Consider the following 10702-nt stretch of genomic DNA (forward strand, 5'->3'; position numbering starts at 1 on the left):
CCCAAACCTCTCGGAGGCTGAACTGCCGTCTGTCTCGTTCATCCAACATAAGGCCTAAGCCCCGCTCCTAAATGTGCATCTGGATGGAGTAGCACAGGCCTGGGAGAGCCAGAGATTTGCAGTGACCCATCACAGCCCTCAGAGATCCCACTGAGATTTGACCTCAGATTGCAGAATTCAGAGCCCTGCTCATTACACCAGGGGACCTGCAGTTGGACTTTTCTTGGAAATCTGTGGCTCTTGGCAGGCTGGTGCCCTGTGCTCCTTGCCTCCCTCCAGCTGCTTCACTTCCTGCTCCTTCTCTGCCACTCTCCTCCTCCAGACATCAACCCCAGCCCTTCTCGCTGCTGACTCCAGCTGGCTGCAGGGCCACATTTCTCTGACGCCCCAGAGTGACGAGAAAGGGCCATTCTTCTTTTACAATAACCAGCTGGAGACAAGTAATGGAGATGCAGAGACTGGAAAGGTCGGTGGTGATTGTCGAGGAATATCCGGCCGAGGGAGGAGATAATGGCCCTGGCTGTGAATTCACAGAGTAACTGACATCCTCTCTGCACACACACGTACAATGTGTGGAGACACCATGCGGCTGAATGTGAGACATTTGATAGACTCTGAATGATCATCCACCAAAACAAGAACAAGCTGCAGACTTCTGCAGTTCAGAGAACCGTCCCTGTTGCATGTTCAGCACCTGCCCATGCAGCTCAGTAAATCTGTGAGAGCAGGTAGGTGACAGGCCCAGCAGCACGGAGGACACCCAGAACCCACACCTGACTCCCTGTCAGCCCCAACACCTGGGCCTGCCCAGCTTTGCTGGTGTTTGGATCCTGTAGGGTACCAGGGCGAGCTCAGTTTGTGCTGGGTAGAGTCATGCAGAGCAGGCAGGTAAAGGGGCTGGGAAGGACTAAGCCCAGCACCACGAGTCCACCCAGCTCAGGGTGTGTGAATCTCACTCTAGGCAGGAGGGAGTGTGGGGACGGTTTGGGAGGTGAGGTCAGGTGCAGGTATTGTGAGAAGAGATGTTTGTTTTTCCTCCACAGCTGGGTTTGTTTTGCAAGGCCAAGTGTTACTTGGGGCACAAGAAGTCTTGAGTTGAACTTCCTTATACTACTCCCAAAGAGTGTGTTTGCTGCTCTCCTTGACTTCGTGTTTCTCGATGTTTTTCTCCCACACAGTGTGGTTTGTGACCTGTTCAGAGTGTGAAGTTGGTTTCGTGCTTCAGATCTGTGAAGAGATCTTGGAAATGACCTTGGAAAGGTGAAGTTAGGTGTGATACTGATCAGAGCATTGGCTCTTTGTTCACACCTGGTCCTGGAGCATATCCAGGACATTTCTTCTCAAAGGGGCTTCTTGGTTTAGGGATATAACGCTTGCTTAGGTTGGAAGGTGTCCTGGGTTTAAGTCCCAGGCAAACCCTTCTTCTGCCTTTCTCAGATAGCCTTCTGGAGCATGTTTTTCTTCTGTTCATTTGCTCAGTGTGACAGAGCAATTGCTTTCCACTGGATGGCTCACCCTAGGCATTAGCTCTGCCAGGATGAGCAGTCCCTGTCAGTGACTATACCCCTCCTGCCAACTGTGGTTGCACCTCTTCCTGCCAGAAGCCAACAGTGCCCAGCTTGCAACTCAGCTGTGTTTTGGATAACTTCATATTTCCCCTCTTTTGGGCTAATGGCCCTTCAATTCTCTGTCACTCCCACAGCGACTCTGGCAGTCTTGTCCCCTGCCACAGGCCCCATCTGTGCTACTCCAGCAGTGGCTGCTGGGGGAACCCAGGCTCATCTCTCTCAGGTTCCAGCCCAGCAGGGACCCGACACTCAGCACTTCTGGGCTTTTCCCTCCCAGCTCCCACTGCTCCTTCCCTGGACTGCCACCTACAACTGCCCCTTCATTTGGCTCTACTGGCTTTGAACCCTCAGCCACACAAGTGACTGTCTTTCTCAGAGCCTCTGTGTTACCAACTTCCATCCCTGCCTTATAGCCCCTTCTGCTCCTGCTGGCAATCAAAAGCTGCTCCCTGCCTCTTCCTCCAGGTGCAGCCTGGGCAGTGACTTGGCCTGGCCCTCAGGCAAGCCTGGGCTGGGCAGATGCCCTCACACGTTTATCGTTTTGTTTGGGTCATTCTGAGGACTCTGATTTGTTCCAGTCTCTGCGTGTGTTTTCTTGCTCTCAGGGTTTGGTTCTTGATCTAGGTTCTTTTTTGTGGCCAAGCAGAGCAGCAGGGGGCCTGGCAGGCATCTATCCCAACCCTGGGAGCCCCAAGCCCTTTGGGGCAGGCGTCACCCCATGGGTGTCTGGTCCCTTCATTCTCAGGGGCCCCTTCTCACCCATGGCGGTGGCGCTGGTGTTAGCCTGGCTCACTCATGTCTTGCTTTAGGAGGTTCTGGGCCAATGCATGAGGGCAAGGCGTACCAAGCTTCCCCGGCACAGTGCCTGCCGCATGGTGTGCGCGTGCGCCCAGAAGTAGGATTTTAGTACGAGTGGAGTTAATGATATGACTGTAAATGGTTGTACAATGACAGTGGAGCTGTACAGGCCAGAGCCCAGAGCCAGTCCTAACTGTGAGGGTGGGTGGGATGGTTTTACTATCCCTGAGAGGGCCCAGCTTGTCCCCTGCATCAGCCCCCCAGGGCCACACTCACCTCAGCAGAGCAGGGACTCAAACACAGCTGGGGGATGTGGTGCCTCAGCCAGGCCCAGGGAAAAGGGCAGCTGTGACAGCTGCAGACAGGGACACAGCCAATTGCTTGTAAGGGAAGGGCCTGTCCCTAAGGCTGACTCAGGGGCTCTGGTCTCTCCCAGCTGCTGAGGAGGGCTGGGCAGAGCTGGGGAAGGGGCAGATAATTGCCCTGAGGGACTAAACATCCCACTCCCCACCCCTGACAGAAGAAGGTTAAGTTTGCAGCACCAGCCACAGGCCCTCCTGCATTTCAAACCAGGCAGGACAGTTCTGAGGGCCCCCCCCCATACATTACACCCATGTTGGTGGGGCACCCAAGCAAAGATCAAGCTGCAGGGGGGAAGAGGACCTCAGATGGAGGCAGCTGTTGAGAACAAAGCCCAGCACTGGAAAAGATTCACAATGAACCACACAAAGGTCCCACTGAGATTTGAACTCAGATCGCAGGATTCAGAGTCCTGAGTGCTGACCATTACACCAGGGGACCTGCACTTTCAGCCCTTTCTGAGCACATGTAACTTGGCAGGCTGCAACCCTGCACTCCTCCCCACCCTCCAGCTCTGTCACCTCTCAGGACACTGCTTCCTGCTCCACTTCTCCTGCTCTCCTCACCAGACGTCCATCTCCGCCCTTCCTGCTGCAGCTCCCCAGTGACGAGACAGGGTCATTTTTCTTTGAAAATAACCAGCCAGGAGAGAACTAAGGGAGAAGCAGAGACTGGAGAGGCTGGTGGTGATTGTACAGGAGTATGTGGCTAAGGGAGGACACAATAGCCCTGGCTGGGAATTCACAGAGTAACTGACATGCTCTCTACACCCACCTTTACAAGCAAACAGATACATGGGGCTGAATGTGACACATTTGACAGATTTGGGAAGAGCCCCTCTTAATAGAGATGAGACCCAACATTGCTCATGTCACTATCTACTGCCTGTTTAGGGAGGGGTTTATGAGGTTTATGTGCATTGGCACTAGGCAAATGTTGACGGCTCAGCTCCATTTAAAGAATAGAAATCCAGAGTGTGTTTGAGGAAGGGAGATGAGTAACTACCTTTGGAGAGGAGGGTTTGGATTTGAACTAAGGGCCTTTGGAGCCACCATCAAATGCCAAACCATTGAGCTACCATCTCTTGCGCAAATTTAGTTTTGATTCACTGGTCTTGAGCTGCCTACAGGACAAGCCGTTTCCCCAGCTCCTTTCCCTTCCTGAACCCACAGCGGCTTTACAAACAGGGTTTGATTAAACTTTATTTCTCCCTGTGCATGATGCAGCTTGTGCCCCGCTGACCTGGCTTCTCCCACTCACAGAGCTACAGCCCCTCAGGGAGGCAGATTTCCGGCATATGTGGGGCAGTTCTCTCCCAGCCACTTGGAGCAACATCAGTGGTTACAAAGAAGCAGGAAACAACCTACAGAAGAACACCCACCAATCGATCAGATATTGTTGGGTTTGCCGTCAGTGGCAGTAACTCCTCTCTCTGGCACACGTGGTGATCCAGCGGCCTGGCTCCCTGAGGTGCTGGACAGCAGAGCTTCTACACTGCTAAAATGTCAGCCCTCGTGACAATATGATGTGTTGTTTTCAGCAGGAAGGTGCTGGGCTGCATTGAACGTGCCCGTACCAGTGAAATTTAACCCATGTAGAGTTTGGGGTTAAAGACTGTCACAAGATCACACACCTTTTAAACTGGTCTGGCTGCACAATTTCCAACAATCCCTTTTCCAGTCATATTGTCATAGGCATGTTCCTGCCTGGAAAGGTGGAGCGGCCTCTACATAGTAACAAAACTCTCCCTGTTGTCCAGCCACAGAGAGCCTGGCTCAGTGGTGGAACACGTGACTGCAGATGAAGCTATCCCAGGTGCTCCTGTTTGGATGGTTTTCTGAACGGAAATCCATTTTCATCTCTGGCTCCAGTATGTTGAGGGGTTGCACTGGATGCTTGAAATGGATTTAAACACTTCACACTTTCCTCTGCAAATGTCCGAACACCGAGCAAACCCGTCCCTCAGCTGCCTCAGTTCCCAGCCTCCGAGGCTCAGGTGTCTGTTCCCATCGATCACACAAAGGTGCAGTGTGATGCACATGCTCAGGGCTCTGCTTGCCATGGGCTGCATTGGGCAGGAGAACCAGACCCACGGCCGGGGGGCTCAGGAGTCTGACGCAGAAATTCCCTTGGTGCAGGCTGACACACCTAGGCCGTGCCACACTCAGCCAGCAGCAGCAGCAGCAGGGCCTGACCCAGGCCCAGGAACAAGCCTGTGCTCTGAGCAGTAAATAGTCACCAGGCAGGGGGCAGAGCTGGGCACAGGGCCAGGCAGAGCCCTACCAGAGAGAGAGCTGCAGAAGGGACCAATGCAGCAGAGAAAAGCACCCAAAGAGACATAACTGCTGAGTCTCACACATTGGCTCAGAGCTACCTAAGCAAGACACGAGTGAGCCGGGCTGATGCCAGCCCCACAGCCATGGGTCAGTAATTCACCCAGGGACTGAAGGGGCGAGAGGTCCCAGGAGTGACTCCTTCTCCCAAAGGCTCATTTATGAGGTGAGCTCTGGGCACCCAGAGAGATCAGACCCCTTGGGGCACAGCCCCTGCAGAGCACAGTTTAGTAAGTGTAAAAATCTACCCCAGAGCCACAGTTTAAACTCCCACTGCCAGAGACAACGACGTCTCCACTGCGGCTGCTCTCCGAAAATGGAGCATCCATCAAAATGCTCCCAAGTGGCAGACTTGTGCCGTTGGCACCACCAGCCCTGTTGCATGTATCTCACCAGCCCACGTCGCTCAGCAAATCTGTGTGACCAGGCAGGTGACAGACGTAGAAACACAGAGGACGCCAAGAACGGTAACAGCAGGTTCCTGCCAGTCACCAGCACCCCTGGACAGAGGCATTTGGAATTCTTACGGTGATGCCACCAGTGACACCCATAAACCCCACCCCCCAGGCTGACCCCTGCACAGCCCCCTGGGCATAGTAGAGCCTATTTGTCCATTGCAGTCAGGACATGTAGCAAAGATGAGCTAAAAGGCATCCCAGGACTTGAACCCATCATCAGAGCATGAGGAGGCTCACAATAACCAGTTCAGCTCACCAGCCCCCCTGGAAAGGAGCCATGGGCAGCTGCAGAGAGTTTGTGGTCTCTGGAGTGAGACGCGTGGGTCAGGACGTTGGCTTATTCCGAGGGTCATTGGCTCCAGGGGTAGAACATTTGCTAGTGCTCGTGGCTGAGTGCCCAGGGCTGGGGCCGGGAAGTGGCCGTGTCAGTGTCTCACTCAGGTCAATGCTGAAAGGGGGTTTAGCCGGTCAGAACAGCCCAGGGCAGTGCAGGGTTTCCCTGGACTCTCCGGCATTTCAGTGGGTCTGGCTGCTTTGGGGCCGGGACACTGACCTGTCCTGCTGCAGTCGTTGTCCCAGAGGGGCTGGGGGGTTCCAGTCTCAGACACAACACACAAAGCCAGGCTCCGCAGCACTGCCAGAGCCACCCCACAGTGTGGCAGCTGCCACGAGCAGTTTGAGCTGAGAGCCCAGAGCTGCCCCTTTCCCACAAGGACAGGAGCGTCCAGGAGGGCTGGAGCACTGGCCTGTCACCAGCATGTGAACCTTCAGAACATCCATAGTGGCTCAGAACAAAGGTCCCTCCAGCCCCATGTCCTGTCAGGGCCAACACCAGGTGCCGCAGAAGGTAGCAGCCCGACACCCCTGGGAGCTGAACCCAGCAGCTCCTGTGTACTCCTTTCAGCTGTGGGGCAGGAGATATGTCCCAAAGAGGCTTTTCTCCAGCTGCTGAGAAGCACAAAAGAACTCAGGACTTGCTCAGGGTGGCACAGTTGAATGGAGACCTGCCCCAGGCCCGTGGCTGCATCTATTGCTGTCAGGGGCAGAGAAACATTCATTCCCCCTTGGCAAGGATCTGCTTTTTTCCCCAGCTGTGCACTGCCCAGCCAAGGAGCTAGGAGAGACCAGAGCACTGCATCAAGCCTTGGGGAACCAGCTCTTCACTCAGAGGCAGCTGCACCTGTGCCTGACCTCAGCTGAGCCAGGGCTGCCACTTCCTTGCCAGGGAACTACACCCCTGGCTGTGTTTGGGGGCCTGCTTAGCCCCAGGCAGCAGAGGTGAGTGCAGCTGACTCTGGAGTCAGTCTTGGCACTTTGAGGGCAAATGAAATCATCCCATCCCCACCTCTGGCAGCCAGAGCTCAGCTCAGCCTCACAAAGGTGTCCTGTGCTTGGAGTCTGCCCAACACAGGAGCTGGGAGGCAGCAGGCTGAGGTGTGGCAGAAGTAGCATCCCACAATAGGGCTCGAAATCAACAAAGAAAGAGGCAATGAAGATCGGATTCAAACCAATACACGCAGAGCACAGTGGATTTACAGTCCAGCACCTTCACCACTCGGCCACCTCATCATCTCCAGTAGAAAATTTGTCATAAGTCCCAAAGTCAACCCTGCCAGGAACCTTTCTGCACCTCGCTGGTCGGCCAGCGACACAGGATGGGCAGGTTTGGCCCAACAGGGCTACGCTCACTCCTGTCCCCTGCAGTGCTGCCCCAAACACTGCTGGGGTGCAGTGCCCCAGCCAGCCAGACGGATAAGGTGGGGGCAGCCCTGGCTCCGCTGCAGCCACTGTCATGGGCAGCTGCCTGTGAGGGCAGGGCCTGTCCCCAAGGTTGGCTCAGGGGCTCTGGTCTCTCCCAGCAGCTGGGATGAGCTGGGCTGTGCACAGCTGGGAAAGGGGCAGACACTTGCCTGTGGGGTTGAATGTCACAGTCCCCTCTCTGACACTGAGAGCAATAGACCAGTCTGGAGCACCAGCCAGAGGGCCTGAGGCAGGTGTGCATGCGGCTCTCCCCCCTTGTAGCCCGTGGGGTCCTGTAGCCAGACAGAGTCCCCCTGCTCTGCTCTATCCTGCCCCTTTTAGGTGCCTCTGAGCACAAAGCACAAAGAAACAGCACAGTCTCAGAGTGTCTGACAGCACAGATGCGCTAAGCTCAAGCCCAGGCTTTTGATGCTTCAAAACACAGATGTGCAGTGTCAGCATGACCCTGGACTGAAGAACACAGACAAGGGGGCTAACAGGCTGGCTGTTGACCACAGGGCCTCAACTTGCCCTTGGCTGGAACTGAAAATTGATACGCCCAGGCACCCCAATATGCTTTTGGCCAAACTGGCTCTGAGGGTGCAATGCTGATTTGCCTCTATCCATTGTGGCTGGGCTATCAGCCCCCAGGTCACAACAAGGCTAAAGTAAGGGTGTGTCAGGAGTGGGATTTGAACGCACACCTCTAAATAGAGACCAGCTTACTGAGAAAGGGTTATCTTAAGTCTGGTGCCTTAGACCACTCAGCCATCCTGACAAACCTGCAGGAACTTGCATAGAATTCATATACAAATTTCTCCTTGAGCCTGGTGACGATTTGGTGCTGACTGTTCCACAGCACCCACCCAGGGGTAGGTCACCTCCCCTGTCCTTGTCTCTACAGAGCACTGAGACTATCTGACTCAGTGAAAGTTGAACTTTCTGACTCCTGGCCCAGCCGACTCAGCACAAACCTTCTCCTGGGCCACCAGCCAACCACCCCGATGGCAAACGCCTTTTCTTTTTTGCTTCAAAATACCTTAAATACTGAATTATTCACATGAGGCGATTAGGTGTGCAACAGAAGGGGGGTTTGTTAAAATTGGTATGAAAGGAGTTATTGGTAATAAAAATAAAAAATAATTAAACAGATTAAGAGGTTTATCTTTTTACCAAACTTCTTTAGAAATAAAGCAAAAGACGAATTTATGTCCAAAAAGGGGGGTGAGGCTGGGGGAGTTCCTCTGCCCCTGCCCCCCTCCAGGCGCGAAAGGGAAGGAGGACCAGGGCCAGAATCCAAAGTCAGGGAAAGTGAGAGGGAGGAAGGGCCCCAGGCTGGAGCCCAGACACCTTTCCTCCTCTAGGCACCTGGAGCAGGGAGCAGCTGGAACTGACAGCTCCAAGGAGAGACTTAAAAGCCACAGAGCAGCGGAGGGCCAGGCAACAGGACGGGAGGACCAAGCCTATGCCTGGGCTGCAGACAGCCGTACAGACCACACCTGCTTCACTTCCACCCTCTGGCACAGCAAACAGCGACCTAAGGCCTCCCACTGACCAGCACACAGGGAAGCTGCTGCCGCTCTGTGACTGGTGTTGGGAGATGGCAGGAAAGCCAGGCCTGCCCCCGGCACCTCTGTCCCTGCTCCCACTCGACGGGCTCAGAAAAGAGCCAGGTGCCCATTTGGAAGAGGGAAAGTGTCTTACACATCAGCCTGGATCCACCACCCTCTTCCTTTGGCAAGTGGAGGACAGTAAAGGGGCCACTGAGAGCATCCAGGGATAACAACCAACCAGTGACTCCTTCCTGAAGTTCAGCTGGAGCCAGACCATTTGTCAGGGTAGGTGAGAAGAAAGTCTCTGAACAAACCCACCGCAATTGGCTGCTATGAAATCAGACTCCCTATCCATTAGGTCATAGAAAACAGCTGTTTGCGGGTGCTTCTTTGAGAGGAGCGGACAATGTGCTTCTTGGAGAATCCAGCAATAGGGCAGATCCTCTGGCTGTGGGCACTCTAGCTCCTCCTTTCAGAAGATGCTACACAGATGCTTCCAGCAATATGAAGCGCATCATTAGCATAATAGCGGCCACATGTGCTTCAAAAGTGCCAGATTCAAAACACACACCGCCCAGGGAGTTGGGGGCCCTTCAAAATGACCCCCCCAAATTAGAAACCCCTTCTTCCCATTTTGTTCTCCTCTTGTCTTCCTCATCTTGGCCTCCTTTTTCTGACCCATTCCTGCCTTACTTCTTCCTTCAGCAACTCAAGCAAAGGAGGCCAGCAGAAAGACCTGGTCTCCTGGGGCCAACCTCCAGGGGCAGGTGGTCCAAGCCACAAGCCTCCTACAAATGACTGGTTTAACTCGTGTAGTTTCCCCGTGCTGACAGCAAAGGGAATGCTCAGCTGATGTCACCATCTTCTGTCCCAAAGGAATTGGACTCATTAGAGGGACAGGCCGGGGCAGAAGGAGATGAGACATCCTGGGCACAAAGGGGATGCACAATAATGAAATCTTTAACACCTCTGCCTCATTTTGAATCAGAGACCTTTTGGGTGGTAGGCCAATTAGATAACAGCTACACTACAGAAGCTCTTACTACTCTGCTTTCCCACCCCTCAATTCCAACCACAATGCACAATCTCAGTCCTCCTGTATCTCCACAAAGTCTGATGAGTTCCAGAGCCCCAACCTGTTACAGGCATGTTGGTGAGTCAGCCCAACGAGAGGCCTAGCTCCAGCGGGCCTCACTCATCTAGCATGATAAAGAGCTCTAACTCAGACACATCTGTGTGCAAAGAAGCCCAGCCCTTGGAGATAGGGACATTTTCAACAAACCACCACAGCACCAGGAGTTCCCACAGAAATTTGTTTTCAGAATTCAGAGTCCTGGGTGCTGCCATTTACACAACGGGATCAGAGAAGTTTAGCCGTTTTGGAGAGGAATAAGGGGATTTCGAAAGGTGCAGGGTCCTTTCAAAAAGGACCCCCATGTAGCTGCGCTGAGCTACGAGCGTTCAAAAGTGGCGCTTTTGAAGCACCACAGCCAGAAGTGTCCTAATGCTAATGAGGCTCTGAATATTCAATTCAGCGCCTCATTAGTAATCTTCGAAATGGCCATTTGCATGGCCATGGCCATTTTGAAGTTTTGGCCAAGTGTGGCCACAGCCATTGAGCCCAGCCCTTCTTGCTGCCGACTCCACCTGGCTGGAGGGCAACATTTCTCTGAAACCTCCAGAGTGAACAAACAGGTTCATTTTTCTTTTACGAAAAGCAGCCTGCAGACAATTAACAGAAATGCAGAGACTGGGGAGCTTGGTGGAACTTGCGTATGAATATCTGGCTGAGGAAGCACATAATGGCCCTGGCTGTGAATTCCCAGAGTAACTGACATCCTCTGTACACACACATTTACCAAGTGTGCAGCTACCTCATCGCTGAATGTGAT

At 53.7% G+C, this 10702-nt stretch overlaps 1 non-coding gene across 1 annotated transcript; it reads right to left on the minus strand.

Annotated features, from left to right (window-relative positions):
* Window positions 1-3095: 3095 nt before the first annotated feature.
* On the minus strand, window positions 3096-3167 carry TRNAQ-CUG (transfer RNA glutamine (anticodon CUG)). Its single transcript has one exon. It is a non-coding gene; the product is annotated as a tRNA-Gln (tRNA).
* Between the last annotated feature and the right edge of the window lie 7535 nt (window positions 3168-10702).

Source organism: Carettochelys insculpta, chromosome 7 (assembly GCF_033958435.1).
Source record: "Carettochelys insculpta isolate YL-2023 chromosome 7, ASM3395843v1, whole genome shotgun sequence".
NCBI classification, from domain to species: Eukaryota; Metazoa; Chordata; order Testudines; family Carettochelyidae; genus Carettochelys; species Carettochelys insculpta.